General features: G+C 35.3%; 1 long non-coding RNA gene across 1 annotated transcript; it reads right to left on the bottom strand.

Annotated features, from left to right (window-relative positions):
* Positions 1-9,599: 9,599 nt before the first annotated feature.
* LOC138702166 (uncharacterized) lies at positions 9,600-18,585 on the bottom strand. Its single transcript, XR_011332792.1, has 4 exons — positions 18,432-18,585; positions 16,479-16,607; positions 13,031-13,139; positions 9,600-9,846 (listed from the first exon to the last, which is right to left on the bottom strand). It is a non-coding gene; the product is annotated as an uncharacterized lncRNA (long non-coding RNA).
* Positions 18,586-18,806: the final 221 nt, after the last annotated feature.

Here is an 18,806-nt window from a genome sequence, read left to right as displayed (position 1 = left end):
ACATAATTAGGAACATTAAATCCAGACGTTTGAGATGGGCAGGGCATGTAGCACGTATGGGCGAATCCAGAAATGCATATAGAGTGTTATTTGGGAGACCGGAGGGAAAAAGACCTTTAGGGAGGCCGAGACGTAGATGGGAGGATAATATTAAAATGGATTTGAGGGTGGTGGGATATGATAATAGAGACTGGATTAATCTTGCTCAGGATAGGGACCGATGGCGGGCTTATGTGAGGGCGGCAATGAACCTTCGGGTTCCTTAAAAGCCAGTAAGTAAGTAAGTAAGTAAGTCCCCCCCCCCTCCATGAGAATATCTGCTTGTCAGTTCAAAATATGATTTTGCTTGGAGTCATATGCTAGACTGAAAACTTTCTTCTCCTTTCGAAATGTTGTCAAATGTATTAAAGCTGGGTAAAACACACACAAAACAAAACGAATAATGCTGCTAACTTTAACTGACAGGTCATCGCTGTGCAGTAACGGTTATCAGTGACGGATTTAGATCTAGGCAACCTAGGCTGTTGCCTAGGGCGGCAATTTCCAGGAGGGGGGCGGCATTTTTCTCTCCCTCTCTTCCTTTTTTTTTTTTTTTTTTTTTTTTTCATTTTCATTTTACAGTGACATTGTTTTTAAAACACTTGGTAAATATTTTCTGAAGTTTGTTCTTCAACACCTTGTGGAAGTTGGAAATCGCATTGTCGCGGTCTCGGCAAAAGTAAAAGGAAAGTGTGCAGCTGCATAATTGAATTGTTCAGAGCCATAGTGGGCCAAGCGCCGTATATAAAAAAACGGAGAAAACAAGGGTTAAAATAAAGCGATTACCATAATTCAATGAAATACATACCAAGTAATATAAAGTATGCATATTTATTATATGTCAGTCTTCATCAAACTATGGTATTCACTTAACTTTAACCCTTGCTTTCTCCGTTTTTAATAAATGGCGCTTGGCCCACTATGGCTCTGAATGCTTCAATTATATTGTAATACCGATATCACGTTATTATACTATGAAACTGCTTAAATTTAACTGCTTGTATAAACAAGAATCCATTGTTGAAAATCATATTACTATTTATTGTTTATTACTTATCGCTATGAATAGCAACCACAACTCTCAGTTACATTTCCACTATACAGAATGGTGCAGATAAAAGTAGTCCGCCTCCCCTTTGAATGTGAATGTGATATTTTGACTGCTTGAAATTCGTATTCTACCGTATCGTTTCATAATGAAATGACATTTTTTAGTCGTAACTCTGGATAGTAATAACTGTAAGTCCAGCAAGGTTATTTAGGGGGGGCACCACTTCTGTCCTTCTCGTAATTATCTGCGATAAATATGCAATAATCGATTGTTGGCATTCTTCCTGTCAGTATTTCATCAGTCATCAGTCGAATTACACTGCACGTGTTTGTTCGCATTCTACAAAACGACTTAATGGATACAAGAAAGAATGGAAATTGTGTAAGCGTATGTAAGAACAGGCTCGGCCACCGGCGTAGCTCGGTCGGCTAAGGGGATTGCCTGCCGATCCGGAGTTGCGCTCGGACACGGGTTCGATTCCCGCTTGGGCTGATCACCTGGTTGGGTTTTCTCCGAGGTTTTCCCCAACCGTAAGGAAAATGTCAGGTAATCTATGGCGATTCCTCGGCCTAATTTGGCTAAATATCTCGTTATCACCAATTTTATCGACGCTAAATAACCTCGTAGTTGATACAGCGTCATTAAATAACCAAGTAAAAAAAAAAAGAGAACAGGTTCTATTAAGGAAACCCGTGAAATTTTCAGAATGTTTCCGGAAAGAGGGCAATACAGGGTTTGACTTTCAACATCATCTATGAAAGGAGAGTTCTTTTCAGTACTTCGCTTCTGTATTTACTCTATACTTACACGGGCTACTTTTATCTGCGCCATTCTGTATATCGTCAACAATGCTATTTAATCTCTTTCCAGCATGTGTAATACTTTATGTAATTCGATACTCAAAGGTTTATTCCGCAAAGAGTTGGAGATTATTTTTCAATTTACTTTATACTTCCTATTACTATTACATCTCAAAATTTGTTTATAGACTTTAATGTACTTAACGTAAGACAAATTTATTATATTGTATTAATAAAATTCATACATAAAAATCGAAATAATTTTGAATTGTATTCTCATAGTTATGAAACAAACGGTATGAATTCTTTAAGATTGTTTGAACCAAAATGCAACACTGTTACAGTATTTAATCATAGTAGTAATTTAGGCCCGAGAATATATAACAAATTTATATTTAAATATCCTAATCTTGTCAATTCTGATAGTTCTAGTATTAAATTTAAAAAGTTATGTATGGATTTTATAAAAATTGAAAAATTGTAAATTTAAATTTATATACTATAATCGCAAATTGTATTGTATAATTATTAATTTCAATTCAGGAATCCGTCCCTGAGCACGAGTTCTACTCTTTCAGGGGCGAGCTAAAGTTTCTCTGTATATTTTATAATTTATGTTACAGTTATTAGCAAAATAATAAATAAATAAATAAACAAATAAATAAATAAATAAATTGAAGTGAGAAATACTCGTAATAATTGTACCACCAACAACCAATACTTAAAAATAAACCACAGTAATTTATTGTTTTCTGAATTGTAACATTTCATTTAAAACTAATTTAAACTAAACATGACCTGTATAATAGCTGCTCATAAACTGTTTGTTAGAGTTGGGGGGGGGGGCAAATTTTAGCACTGCCTAGGGGCGGCACTGTACCTAAATCCAGCCCTGGTTATCATGTCTGACCGTGGAACGAGCGTGCTCGGGTTCAAATCCTGGCTGGGATATGTTAACTGGTTGGATTTTTTCCGAGGTTCTCCCTCAACCAAGTGAAGGAGAATTGCTGGGTAAGTCTCGGCGTTGGATCTCGGACTATAGCCTATAGAAATCAGACTCTGAATGTGCAGTTATGTGCGCAGATCGCCGGTCTGTGCAGATTGCATCAATCAAGCATTGCTCTTACCCGTTCTTAGCTGGAGGGTGTACAATAATCTATTCTGCGCTTCCAGGGTTGGATTAAATAGACATTTTGACATTATAAACATAGTTAGCAGAACAAAAAAACACGGTTATTATCAGTGTCTATATTTGACAATTGTAATACAAGAAATTTTAGGCTTACTCAGTTATACTTCACAAAATAGTGGTTTGTAAAGCATAATTTATTAATATGATTTTTATATAGTATTTGAAGAAAAAAAATTGCAGTAATTTCGAAACAACAAGAAACGAACAAATATTTCATTTTACGTAGTAGGTACTAATTATTTTAAAGTAACAGACCCTACTCTTTCATTCTTCAAGCATTATTATTTACTGTGATTGGTACAAATGTTGAAGAAAATATTATACTCCCAATTAATTACATGCTGTAGGACATTGTGAAGTTTTTACACTGAAATCATTTCTTTGCTGTATCTCAATATAAATTAACATTAACATTAATATTAATTAAGCTTAGAATTTAAATTCAAATATAGTTTATTTGAAAACATTGACAGCAAGTATCGAAAAGTTGGGAGCGTTACGCAAAGAAATTAAAAGTGTAGTTCACAAGCTGTGAAGCGACGATATTCTCTTTATGTCAGATTTAAGGATTTATTAATATAAGTATATTGAATTAATATTGTGACGTGAGATGGAAAATTTGCCATTATATATTTTTTCAAGAAAATTTTTCCGCCTTGCAAATAGTTGTTTTCTTCTCTCCTTACAACCTCAAGAGCCTCACATGTATTCTCACTATATTCTCATCACTTACCAGTTTATGAAATGAAAGTCGTAAGTCATCTAACCTTTGATGGCTGTGTTAGTACAGACTCCAAAACAACGCCATTGTCAAGTACGTTTTGACGTGAGAGTACTGATTAAGAAATAAGCGCTGGCAATATCATATTTCGAGAACTTTACTAATCTGATCTAAATTGTCACCTCACAACACTATTATCTCGACATAGGCTGATGAAAGCCTTTAATTTAAAAATAATTATTGTTGGCTGAGGAAAACTTTATAACAATCATGTTATATGATTCGTAATTTCTCTTCTCCGTTATCTGTGAACTCCTCACTTTATTTATCATAACTCATTCACAGACACAGCCAAATCGGCACTCGTACTGAAACTGTGTTACTGAAACAAAAGCTGCTGCAGGTATTGTACAGCCCTGTCGCATTCCCCTCCAAGGCGATTCACTCCCTCCAGGTAGGGGAATAGAGAGTGCACATCGCACAGGGACAGTTGCAGGGTTTTGACATGCCTGGGTTAAGTGCTAAGCACAATAAGCCTCAGGCAGTGGTGCGGGCTTTTCCTCCGTCACAAACAAAATACGTTAACCGACACAGATGCAAAGTATTGAAAGGTGAACTGCAAACCAAAAACTTATTATTTATTACTCTGAACAACATAATGGTTTTGCCTTGCTACACAGAATAGTTCATAATACATTTTAAAATAAAAAAATATAAATAGGTTTCAAATAAAAGAAATTTTGACATTTCGAAAAAGACAGACCTAGTACAATTTAAATTGTATAGGTAATTAAAGTATGGACACTTCACGTCGGTATTTTTGATGTAGCCGGACTGATTTCAATAACCTTCAAGCCAGCTAGAGCGTGAGATTCTGCTTTCTCCCTAGAGTTGGCGCTGACATCACACCAGCTAGCAGTCGACACAGCGGAAATATAACACATACAATTAATACATCTAGGTACATTATGTACTCAAATAAAATAAATTGGATCCATAAAATAATAAATCCGTCATTAACTGTAATGTCTAGACTCTAGAGTTCCTTTATAATGAGAGTTGAGACGTTGACCCCAACAACAATTAAAATATGTAATGATTTGATAGCGCTGAAAATGGAAAAACACAACTCTTATGAGAAGTAAAACCATATACCTATATTATATTATATACAAATATTAAACGAAATCGATACTTAATTTTATAATGTATTATATTATTTTATACTATAATTTATTATATCTGAAATATAAAAAAAAGAAAACATTATTACAACTAGTTTGTCACTGAGAAATAAGGGAAAGCTGTTAACTTGAATTTATTTGAAGCAAAGCGTTACTGGATTATGCAATAAGGTAGGCGATGTTTGGATCCTGTGTCATTCATATTCATATTCTTTATTTGCCTGAAAGTACAAGAATACAAGAGGCCTCGTCAATGTAATGATATAAAAAAACAATATGTCAATATTTAAAATATTAAAAGAGTAAAAAATAATAAAATTTAACTAAAACACTACATCATTTTCAAAAAATTCATTCATACTATAAAAGGGATTATTTTGTAGCCATCTCTTAAGCTGAAGTTTAAATTGCGTTTCATTAAGTGCCTTTATATTTGTAGGTATCTTATTATATACTTATATTGCAGTAATTACATAGCTTGATTGTGTTTTTTGTAACCTGACATGTGGTACATTTAATTGATCATTATTTCTGGTTTCATAGCGATGCAGATCTACTATACTTGTATAATCAGTAATATTCTTGTTTACATACATTAAAAGTTCAAAAATATATAGATTGTAGACTGTCATAATCTTTGAAAAGAGATCTACATGATAATCTGGGTGGTGACATCGTTAAAATACGAACTGCCTTTTTCTGCAGTAACAATGTTTGGAAGGTCAGAACTATTTCCATATAAAAGTAGTCCATATCTAATAACACTTTCAAATTGTGCATAGTAAACTTGTTTTAAATAATGTTTGGGAATCTTGTACATGATACTTCTCAAGAGATAAATTACTCTAAAAATTCTTTTACATACATAACTGACATGGCTGTTCCACCTTAGTTTAGGATCCAAATACATACCCAGCATCTTTACAGATTCATTTATCACATTATTTTGGGTTTGTTTCAAACTCAGAGTTAACACATGAGTTTTTTTCATCATTAACAATAAATCCATTAATTGAAAACCACTTTCTTATTTCAACGAATACAGCTTGCTTCATAAAATCTAACTCAGCAGTATTATTATGTGTGATAACAAAAGTTGTATCGTCTCAACTCTATACTCAATTATCTTAGCGTATGCTCGATTACACTAACCTCTAGCGCTTGAAAGTGGAACTAAACACAGGAAAATTCGCTCAGTGTCCATTCTTTATAATCCCTATTCGCTGGGCACATCATAAAGATGTTGGCGAAATACTTTTTTTTTAGCTAATTGCGGGTATTTGACTTAAGTCATTCACCCATATGAAGCCGGTTGTGTAGACCAATTTACCAACAGAGTCGTTGCCCAGGGTGCGTCATAGGAGGCTGGTCTACACTACACCCACGATGAGATGGAGTGTTGGGTTGCCACAGGGGAACCGGAGTTCCCAGAGAAAACCCCTGTTACCTTGACCACGGGCTTGCCCAACACAAGTTATAAATCGGGGGTACACCGGGGATCGAACCCGGGTCCACAGGATTACAAGTCTGGCGCTCTAGCGACTAAACCACTGTGGCGGCTAATATGGGCGAAATATTATGGGTGGCGATGCCATCTCTTTACAAAGGTTTTCGGAACGCCGCACATTGGTTCCGAACTCAGAGATCTGACTTGTTTGAGCTTCGAAACAATATAAATATTGCAGTTCTGTAATCCTAAATCAGCCGTGCGAAAAGGCCATGGTGCGCCGAGCCACTGTGTACGCTGCAACGTGCATAGCACCTATGGAGGGAGGCGGACAACCGAAGGGGAAGTTAATGTTTAGGACGTGTAACGAAGAAAGAAATGAACAAGAAAACATAGGACACATTATCACAACCTAAAATTAACTGTCTTCAGAATGTCTCTGCGACAAAGTTTCAAAATCAGGAATTACGTCGCTTACTGGCAGTCGTAGTTGATCACGAAGGTATTTGTCAGTCGTGATCTAAATTTTGTTTTTACTATTTTCATTGTTGAAAATAATTTTTCACAAACGTAAGTTGTAGCGAACACGGCTTCAACAGAGCAAGCGAAAGAACGAAGCTTCAAATATTTATTTTTTGCCAAAGATTTGAAAAGTTCAATATCTGTCAAGTCCTTACATCTAGCTTTCATTTAACGTCACATTGTAAATCTGTGAGTTTAAATTGAAGATCTAACCGCATTATTCGTACATCTGCTGCAAAAGAATCGACGTACAGAGATGATTATGATAATAATAATAATAATAATAATAATAATAATAATAATAATAATAATAATAATAACACTTAACCTTTTAATGTTTCATCAGTAACATGTAACTTATAATGCCGTTTTATGTTATACAACCGTTTTCCTAGTAATATTTGTGAACAAATCATACATTTAATATTTTCATCATATTGTCAGCAAAAGAATGCGTCCTCCCATCCTAGTTGGAACTTTCGTTGTTATAGAGGTACATGGTTTCGAGAGAGATATTGCGACGATACGCCACTCGCAGGTCCGAGACAAATACAAATAGAACGGAGTTTGACTCCAGTGAGTAAGAGGGTGGGGGTTGTAGGTAGGAAGCGAGAGAAAAGCACTGCGAGCCACAATGTGCTCGTGAGTCGCATTTTCGCCGCGGCTGTCCTGAATAGTTTTATACCTACGATTCACATTCAATTTTCCATAAGAATTATTGTGATCTGCGCAGGAGCAAGTACAAGTCAAGTGTTCAGCACAGACATTCTCTTCTTGTTAGCATCGCCCGGCATCGGAACATCGATGTGTGAAGATATAACATATTGCCAATCCTCTTAGAGTTTCGGTGAATAAAACCACAGGAGTTTCCCTACATTTTTAGTGCATTTTCGAACTTTAACATTGTATTATTTAGTTATAATACTCATTCATATGTAGAGAAGTGTTCCATGAAAATTTTTAAAATTTTATTCGCTATAGCAGACCCACAAAAGCAAAGGCCACAAAAGGTCATTGTCAAAGCAGGTTCAGCATTTACATTAGTTATTTAGGTACGTAATTATAAAGGTTTCATAACCAACTTCAACAAGTTCTCCTTTTATTTATATTTTAGTGATGGTGGACGGAATTCTAAGAAGAGCACTAGTTTACATTTGGTGAAAAGAAAATATTTTAAGAAGATTAGTGTGTGTGTGTGTGTGTGTGTGTGTGTGTGTGTTAATTAAAATGGTTTAGGAGATTCTGAGGGACATGATCGTAAATTAGTGCAGAAAAAAGTGATGAATTCTGAATGAAACAAAAGCAATGAACTAATTGCCTCTATGTATTAAATTATTAAAAAATCTCCATCTTGAATCTTGCGGACACTACTTTTAACACTTAAATATAAACGATTGATTAAATGGCAAATTTACTAGTGTTAATCATATAGGGACATCACTTTATTTTTACCAACATTTTTAACATTAACCTGGCTATATTCGGAAACACTGTTGCCCCCTTCCATTACAGGAGTTTGATGTTACTAGTGCAATATGTAAACAAATCATTCTACTAGCTATAGGAGGAGAGAAAAGTAGTGTATCCATTTATGTTGTAGGGAAATACGATATTACGATTTTCAGTTTGATCATCACTTTTACGGAATTTATCAAAATACAGTAGAGTAGTAACTTTTTTTTTTTCCAAAAACTCAACTTTTCAGGCGGCTATGTTCGTTATGTAATGTCTACTTTATTTAGCATATTAATTATTGATGTTATCATACAATATAGAGAGTGCATTTAAATTGAGGGGGTCATAAGTAAAGGGCTGTAAGTGCACTTAAGTTACTTTTGAGAAAATGGGGTTTAAATATTTAAGCTTTCGTAAAATCGGTGAAATTTTTATTTAAATTTTAATGTGTGATGCGATTAAAATATCCATTTGCCACTAAAATTTTAGATACTTTAGCTTACACTGGATGCACTTAACTCATGTTATTACAAATGTCACTAGCATTCCTTTGCTTCTAGCCACCTCAATTCAAAAAAAGCTAATCCGAATTTTTAAACAAGTTGCTGAAAATGGTTGCCGTTCATTACAATGCAGGCTTCAATTCAGTACGCATATTATTAAAAACATTTTGAAGCATATTCTCTGAAATTGAATTTATCGTTTCTTGAATATAATTTTTTAGTACGATATTATTAATATAGGTTCTTTCTTCTATAGAAAACGCAACCATATTTCTGAAACACACTATACACTGCAGTGTTTACTTCACTGCTTGAAGACTTCGAATGCAACAGCGGCCGTAAGTTTGTGTGTCTGACGGGAGCAAGGACATTAGTAAAGGGGTGGGAGTGAAGTACATTCAGAAATGCAGGTACAATAAAAATGCAAGTAAAAATAAAATGTCCCTGTATAACCACGTGTGGCTTACAGCTGTTTCGGTGTATACTGTACACCATCATCAGAGCCTACTAGATCTCGGCGTCATCGACATCGCTGCCTGTTGTAGGGGTGCGTTTGCGTGTTGAAAGTGGAGTCATTTAACCCCAATGTTCTGATCTTAAGTATGGAAGTTTTTCGTTTTAATTGTGGGAAATTTTAAGGTTTTGAATGTCACTACACAAAAATTAAAATAAGTTTAAACACGTACCGATTTATTTCTTTAAAATTACAGCGTTTAAAAGTTGCACCAAATAAAAGTTTTTCTGCAGTCCACACGTTTACTAGACTTCGCTTCACATCAAGTTTAACACTGCACGGCCACGCTGAACATAACCTCACATTCCTGTTAGTTGGTTTAAATCTTCGTTCCACTTCACGTGCTGATACGAGCGGTCACGGTTCTGAAAGTGTCTTCATCGTCTGGTCGTCGGGAACCGGTAACTTGCGAAGTTTCCTGAAATAACAGATCAGATTTTTTATTCTTAAGAGTAACTGAACAGTTTCCAGTCATTAACAAAGTTTCTAATGCAGGAAAAATTTAACTAAACTAATTCTACTGACAAATTATAAGACCATTTTGTGACAATTTAATTGATTTTGATTGTTGCATTATGAAATATCTGGCAAATTCCTCTTCATAGATAATTTGAACTGTAGATGAAGTGATTCGAACTTAAGATGCTGAAAATTTACTAAAATTCACATACTTACTGGCTTTTAAGGAGCCCGGAGGTTCATTGCCGCCCTCACAAGCCCGCCATTGGTCCCAATCCTGAGCAAAACTAATCTATTCTCTATCATATCCCACCTCCCTTAAATCCATTTTAATATTGTCTTCCCATCTATGTCTCGGCCTCCCTAAAGGTCTTTTTCCCTCCGGCCTCCAAACTAACACACTATATGCATTTCTGGATTCGTCCATACTTGCTACATGCCCTGCCCATCTCAAACGTCTGGATTTAATGTTCCTAATTATGTCAGGTGAAGAATACAATGCGTGCAGTTCTGTGTTGTGTAACTTTCTCCATTCTCCTGTAACTTCATCCCTCTTAGCCCCAAATATTTTCCTAAGCACCTTATTCTCAAACACCCTTAACCTATGTTCCTCTCAAAGTGAGAGTCCAAGTTTCACAACCATATTCCTAAAACACATTCACATTCCTTTGAAAAAGGTTTTAGTATAACAATCTTTTGACTGTTGAGAATATATTACAAATAAAATTTAAGCCCCAACGTAATGCTATGACATCCAATGCCATTTTTATAACTGTTGGCCAACTTTATTTTCTAATCTAATTTATTTCAAATTTTTTCCGTATTCTCAATCTGATTTCGATTGTTTATTTTATAAAAATTCAAGGGTGGGAGTCTCGTCTCCAATGGTCTTTATTTCATTCACCAGATAGCAGGAGTTGTTTTTGTCGGACATTCTTCGAAGTTGTTTTCATCTAAAGTAGAAATTTTTGCGACCCTTGGATGTGTATTTTTTAGGCAATATAAAGTTTTAATTCGAAGGATAGAAGAGTATTTCACGCATAAAAGTATCTGAAAATATTCCAGACAAATTGCACCATAGGGGCTTCATGATATTACCACATTCTAGTATATACAGTCGCGAAGCTCAATACGTAGTAAATATGCAAACATTAGATAGTTGCTCACCACTAGGATCGCTAATATCGCCTCATTACAGGCAATGCAAAATAGAATCGTCACAGTCTATTGTTTCTAGCACCCTCAAAACTCAAGCTTCGTGACTGTATATAGTAGACTAATATTACAATTTGTTTCTCAACAGTTTCATGCACCTGTCCTCAAAGAGATGCTAGTATACGCGTGACAGAGGTGTGGATATGTGACGGAGAAACATGTGGGAAAGTTTGATAACGTTCTTGCAACAATGTTGCATGTTACAGAGTGTGAAAAACAAGCCTATATAAAATATTGGTACTGTTCAATAGCTGTCCCAACAACTTCATTTCGAATCCAACTCTCATATTTAAGGCGAGTCACTAAGATAATACACATTTTAAATTCAAATTGAATTTGTATTTCAGCAAGAGTACTGTATTAATGTAAGTGAAGAGAAATAAATTAGACTAGAGCATTAATGCGGGAGCTGTGATACGGTGTCGTGGAGGATGTGATTGCGCGCAAGAAGCGGCATAAGTAGCATCGACTTTCAAGTCCTTTCGTAAACGAGGAGAAAGCGAAACGAACGACTATCACCAGGTTTAACGAACGAAAATTAGCTTAAATATGCATTTTCTTTAAATTACAACTATACGACCTGGAACGGTTCCCTTGTTAGTACAGAATTTAAACGACAATTGAAACAATCGTTAAAATATTGCCGAGGGGGTAGGTTCCCAACAATTATAAAGTAATGCGCACAATTCCTAGGGCAGATTCTGGTCGCATCTACAAAATTTCTCGTGGAAGTTTGTCACTAAATGTAAATCTGATTGTGTTGAAGTTTCATTTTGTATGACCGAATATGCTCAATATCATTTCAGTGAAGTGATTTGTATTGTATTGTATTGTATTTATTAACATTCCATGGTATTCGTACATTGCTTCACAGCTAGAATATGGAACAAGTCAAAAAACTTAATACTATTATAAAGTCTTAATTTATAGTCACAGTCTAGATGAAATATATACAGAAGAGGTTTACAATATAGTCTACTAGTAAACACAAAGTTTTAGTATCAATTTCATGAAGCGTTATTGAATGTCATGAATTCACCTACAGAATAGAAGGCGTGAGAAATTAGGCACTTCTTTAATTTGGCCCTAAATAATTTTATGTTTTGAGTTTCATTTTGTATATCGATAGGAAGGCTATTAAAAATTTTTACTGCCATATAACTCACTCCTTTTTGATAGCACGATAGACTTGCTGATGGAGTATGAAAGTCATTTTTTGACGTGTATTTATGCTATGAACTGTTGCATTAGTTACAAAGTTTTCACGATTACATACGAGGAAGATTATTAATGAAAAGATATACTGACAAGCCATGGGCATTATTTGTAGTTTTTTGAAAATAGTCCTACACGACTCCCTAGATTTCGCACCTACTATTATTCTAATTACTTTTTTGTAATAGAAATATATTGTTACTATCTGTGGAATTTCCCCAGAATATTATTCCAAAACTCATTACCGAGTGGAAGTATGCAAAGTATATTGTTTTTAAGGTTTTGATATTTACTATCTTTTGCATAGATCTAATAGCAAAACAAGCTGGATTTAGTTTGGGGGTAATTTCTTTAATATGATTTTTCCAATTTAACACATCGATTTTTAAGCCAAGAAATTTGGTTGTTGTTTCTAATAGGGATCTATTGTTAATTATTGCGCTAGAAATTTGCGACGTTGAATTTGGATAGGATTTAAATTGATTGATTTGACTGCTACGCCACAATTTCAAGCTATCAACGGCTACATCAACATCACGAATTTAGATACCAGCAGATTACACGATTAGTCTAATAATTTCGCTAACTAATTTAAATTATGATTTTCTACAAATAATTTTGAACCAATTGTAGACTAGTGAATAAAACATCCAGTTACCAATAGTGCTCGACAATGTAATACCCCATTGTAGAAAATTACCGTTGGAAGTTACCAGCAAACTGTCCAGTTGATGTTCAAAGTATTCAGCTCGTAGCGCATCTGCAGGCTTCACGTTCCACAGAATCCCTCGGCACAACGTGTAGTCCGTCTCCAACAATCACCTGAAATATCGAAATGAGACGTTGACTTTCTAATAAGAGAGATCGATCCTGTTCCGCCAAGAAAATGTGTCTCAGAACACGAATTTAAAGAAAAAATATATACATTTTTAGTTTTATTAATATTAGAAATCAGAAAAAATGAATACAGGAAACATTTGCGCAAGTGTTCGTAATTTAAATTTTCTACTCAACACTGAAGGAGAGAAGATAATGAAATTTTCAGTTTTTCGCCATTTACGCACAATTTTAATCTTTTAACGCAGAAAAATCACTACTGCAAGAACATATTCAAGATTAGTTTTGAAGAGAAATTTCTGTCATATCCGAAACCCACTAGAACTATAGTCGCGACCCTGTTATTCCCGGCGTGACAACTCTTTGCTTACGTCTTAGGAAGTGAAGGCTCTATAAAGTCTAGGTAGGTAGTATCGTTCGCCATTTTTGTTCTTTCGTTGCCGAGCTACCATACGAGGAATCTATTTGCCACACCGTTAAACATTATCATGTCGTAGCTCCTATGATAATAAATCAAACGCTCTGTAATTCAGCAAATAATTGAGCGGCAAATAACGTCTTCGTGTGCTTTCTGCGAACGCCAACGAAAGAGCCAAAATGGCGGGCGATTGTATTAAGTATTTATCGATCCTTAAGAAATGAATAACGTCTTCCTCAGCGAATCACAAGACGCACACGTTTAAATGTAGCAGACCTGCAACGCCATTGGTTGCAGGAAATTAGAGCGACGGGACTATAGTAGGTCTATATCTCAGCCATTTTTTTTTAATAAATTGCAACATTTTACTCCTAAATGCACAGTTTAAGATGGCTTCAGCACAATTTTAACATTGTGCTTTGAAAACTTTATGATGAACAATTACATCTTAAAACCGAGAGCTGTATTTTTTTGAAGAGGCACGTTTCAAATACGACCAAATCTTTTTTTATTCACAAACATTTCCTAGTAACCGAAAGAAAGTGTAAACCAAATATCGTGCATGCAACATTACTTGTTCCGAAGATAGGCAAATTTAGTATGAAAAAGGAGAACAAGGTCGAGGGAAAATGAGATCGAAGTATAGTCATTTAAAAACCTTGTGCAGGTGAAAACCTGAAAATGGCACCACAGCAGATGAAGAGAGAAAAAAAAGAGGACAATCTTTATGTAAGTCATGTTCCACATATCAAAGATTACAAATTTTAATTGTAAAAAAATTTAAAGGAAAAATATCAGGAGAAATTACATTCAATGTTTGATGTCAACTTAAAAACCATGGCAACCAATTATAAGCGACTGACAAGGCCAAAATGATTGAATTCTTTAATGACTTGTTTCTCACATTTCGAAGAGTAAAAGAAAAATACAATTAGTAATTTCACCAACTTCCCTTAGTTTACGGATGCACTCGTCCATTAAAACTAACACCTTATCATTGCAAATTATTGCCAAACTCCCATTTGCCAGATTTAAGTTTTATAAAACGAACATTCCACGAATCATCTACTGCACATTAGCCTTCGCAGTTCCGGTAAATTTCCTTGCAGCCAGCCCTTCGACACGTTGAGTCTCAGATTAATCGCTAGCACAAGGGAAAACCTTGCAAGTGCTGACAACCGAAGTTTTCAGGAATGCAATAAACTCTCCTGCATTAAATTTGCTTGATGCATGAACAAAATTAGCAATCAAATTTTTGACAAAGTAAGAATTTTATGATCCACACTTGTTCGTAGGTCAAGCAAATTTAACACAAAACCGTTTCATGCGCAATTTCTGAAAATTTTTGGTCCTCAGGACTTAGCACCTTTGTATTTTCGCAAGCGTAATGCCAACCTCTTTACTGTGTTGCTTTATGTCAGCCTCTGGCTGAAGCACAGTTGCCAAATCTCTTACAGCCTGCCTACCAATGTAACCCCCACACTGGCACATGTTACAACTAACATCCTGACAAATGAAGCCAAACAACCTGACCGACGGGCGGGAAAAACGCCAACAATACAATTCAGTACAACGTCCTTAATTATGAAGCGACATCTCTAAGCAGGCCAGCCAACTTGACGCTTACAACTAAAAAATCCTATAGCGAACTACAAGTATCTTGCCAGGGAAGGTTCGCGAATTACTAAGGCCCAATTGTATAAAACTCCCCGACTAAAGATCAATTTTGATCGAAGATCGGAAACTGAACCGAGTTCAGACACTTCTATTGTATAAAACTTTTCTGCGTGCAAAATACCTTGGTTCAAATGCAATCTAAGTTCACGTGAAAAGGATTTGGCAACATCGCATAAACAGGTGAAATACGTGATGCGCGGACCATGTTATACAGGTTTGTTCAGTGTTGCCAATCTACCGACTAACTCTTTTTCAACAACAATTTCTTTTAACTTTTATATTGCTTAAATAGGGATTTAGTGACCTTTTTAGCACCCCATAGTGACAAAATTTAATCTTTCTTTGTTGATAATGAGAAATCTAGCGACTTTACAACTACTTTTTGGCGATTTTCCGTACACTCTGTTGGAGACTTTTTTTTGTAATGTAAATAATGGCGGACAATAAGAAGGTTGACCGTTCTCCAAGTTATGTTATGGTGTTTGATACTGCTAAACATAATAAAGCTTTATAAAACGACAATTTTCGTTTAGTAATAGTTAATTGAACATTTATGAATGTACCTATCATATCCACGAATAATTAATGGTTGTTATAAACATAATATAATTATATGTTATGTTATTTGATACCGTAAACTGGGGTTACTTTGAACACAGAGGAAACTTTGAACATTTTTTCAGAAAATCATATTTAGGTTTCTACATGCTGCACTTGTTATAGATGGAGGTAAATTATCATAAAAATCATTCTCATACCAAATTTACCTCCATCGAACAAGTGTAGCATCTAGAAACCTAAATATGATTTTCTGAAAAAAATGTTCAAAGTTTCCTCTGTGTTCAAAGTAACCCCAGTTTACGGTACTGCTGAATACGATAGAGCCTTATAAAATATAAGAATGTTTGTGTATCAAGGCAAGAAATTGAAAGAAATATATATAAATGTACCTAACATCTATTAATATTAATAATAATGGATATTTTATTTGCACAATCTGTCACTCGTATATTTCAAACAGAAAAGAAATAACTGAACTTGGATCATCTAACTTAATCGGAGAAATTTCTTCAGTCAAAGTTGACTTTAGTTTGAGACAAATTAATCACATCAGACTTTATACAACACAAAATTCCAAGTTCAGCTGAAACAAGGATCAATTTAACCTCTGATCTAAGGTTAAATAGTTTATACAATCGGCCCTAAATGGTTCAACCAGCGACTCTTACCGATCAAAGCAACACAGAGGCTCAAAGTGTGCAGTCCTGTTCCTGGAGATCTCGTCACGGGTTGCGGTTGAAGCGGGTGATGAGTGAAGTCCGGTTGAAGGGGCCAGGCAAAACTGGAGATGCTGGAACCTGAAAATAAATCCGTAGACATTTACCAACACGATAGTAAAGGTCCCAAGCTTCTTTAATGTGGAGAATATGGAACTCATGAAATTTTGTATTCATATACAGAATGAGCTGTAATTAATGACAATTTCAGGGGGGTTATTCTTTGAGTTGTTCCATACAAAAAAAAAGTTTAATACAATTATGCTCGTTTTTGCTTTGTTTCGGAGATAATTATTTTGTATGAAATACTTCATAGCGTGTTTTGGGAAAACCATTGCTTTAATTCCGAATATTTTCAGTGAAACATCATTTGAAGAATTTTATTCTTGTCCTTGAAATGTGCAGAAATTTGATCCCAATAAATTTAACCAAAGTTAAATTTGTTTGGATCAAATTTCTTCACATTTAATGGACAAAACTGAAATCCTTTCAATCATTTATTATCATAATACACTTATTGGCTTTTAAGGAACCCGGAGATTCATTGCCGCCCTCACATAAGCCCGCCATTGATCCCGATCCTGTGCAAGATTAATCCATTCTCCATCATATCCCACCTCCCTCAAATCCATTTTAATATTATCTTCCCATCTACGTCTCGGCCTCCCCAAAGGTCTTTTTCCCTCCGGCCTCCCAACTAACACTATATGCATTTCTGGATTCACCCATACGTGCTACATGCCCTGCCCATCTCAAACGTCTGGATTTAATGTTCCTAATTATGTCAGGTGAAGAATACAATGCGTGCAGTTCCGTGTTGTGTAACTTTCTCCATTTTTCTGTTGCTGTCTTAAATTGACTAAGCATATTGGAAATTAAATCAATGGCTTTCCGAAACACGCTATGAAATGTTTCATACAAAACAATTTTTATGTCGGTAAAAACAAGCAAAATTGTATTAAATGTTTTTGTTTGAATTATCCCAAAACGACCCCCTGAAATTAATGACATTATTTATGCTCACCCTGTATATTTCTCCCAGGTGAGCCGTATTCTTTCAGATCTTTAATGTAGAATGTAGGCCTATAGTAGACTTAAAATATTGATACCACACAAACTTTTTAAACCCAAAAACACTTTCATTAAAAATTCTACAGTAAGTTATTCACATGGGAGAAATATACAAGCATGCAAAATCTGCAGATTCTAGACTATTTTGAGATGTATGAACGACTGAACAAAATAATCCGAAGATTTTCGTAATTAAAAAATAATCAAGTTTTAAAAAATATTGAAATTTCTTAGTAATGCACAAACTGTATATTAAGCATACCAATTCTAGTTTCTAAAAACAACACAAATTCCAAGGGGGGGAATTTTGGACTGCCCAGTAAAATTACAATTTAATGCTCCGTATTATTAGATTCGAGATATTCAGTTTTATATCAACTATCCAACAAAATTTTAAGGAAAAGTTCAACTTGGAAACACAGCATAGGAGATAAGGACGCAAGTTCATTAGACATTTTTTCTTGTTATTACTACCCAACACTGTATAGAGAAGTTCAGAATTTAATGGGGAAAACTATATTACAAATTTTTTCTTACTTTAACGACGCTGTATCAACTACTGGGTTACTTAGCATCAATGCAATTCTTAATAGCAGATTAATCAACCTGAAAGCAACCACGTCATTTTCACTATACAACTGTAAAAGTCACACAACCCTTATGGAATTTCATGGAACAACTATACTTCCATCTAGCGGTCGTTACCAAAAAATGCCTTTTCGAATGTGGAGGCTGTTGAGGTGGTTCTCAGTTTATGTTTCATAACATGTGAGATCAGGGTTGATAACCAACTGATATTTGGCGAAATGAGACCGAGGATTCGCCATAGATTACCTGATATTCGCCTTACGGTTCGGAAAAATCTCGTGGAGGGCCCAACCAGGTAATCCGCCTAGGCGAGAATCGAACCCACGCTCAAGAGCCACTCCGGACCGGTATCCAAACACGCCACCGCTTGAGCTACGCCAGTGCACCGTGGTGGTCCGAAAAATCTGAAAAGCAATTTTTTTTTGTCAATTTCAACATACAGACACAGTCTACTATATACAGTCGCGAAGCTCAATATGTAGTAAAATGCAAACATGGATAGTTTCCCACCACTAGGATCGCTACTATCGCCTCATCGCAGATCTCTCTCCTAGCAGACAAAATGTTACACTTTCGTTGTATTCTTTTGGAAAAATTAACACCTTCCTTCCATTATTGAAA

Source organism: Periplaneta americana, chromosome 6 (assembly GCF_040183065.1).
Source record: "Periplaneta americana isolate PAMFEO1 chromosome 6, P.americana_PAMFEO1_priV1, whole genome shotgun sequence".
Lineage (NCBI taxonomy): Eukaryota > Metazoa > Arthropoda > Insecta > Blattodea > Blattidae > Periplaneta > Periplaneta americana.
This window is presented reverse-complemented; position numbering and strand designations above follow the sequence as displayed.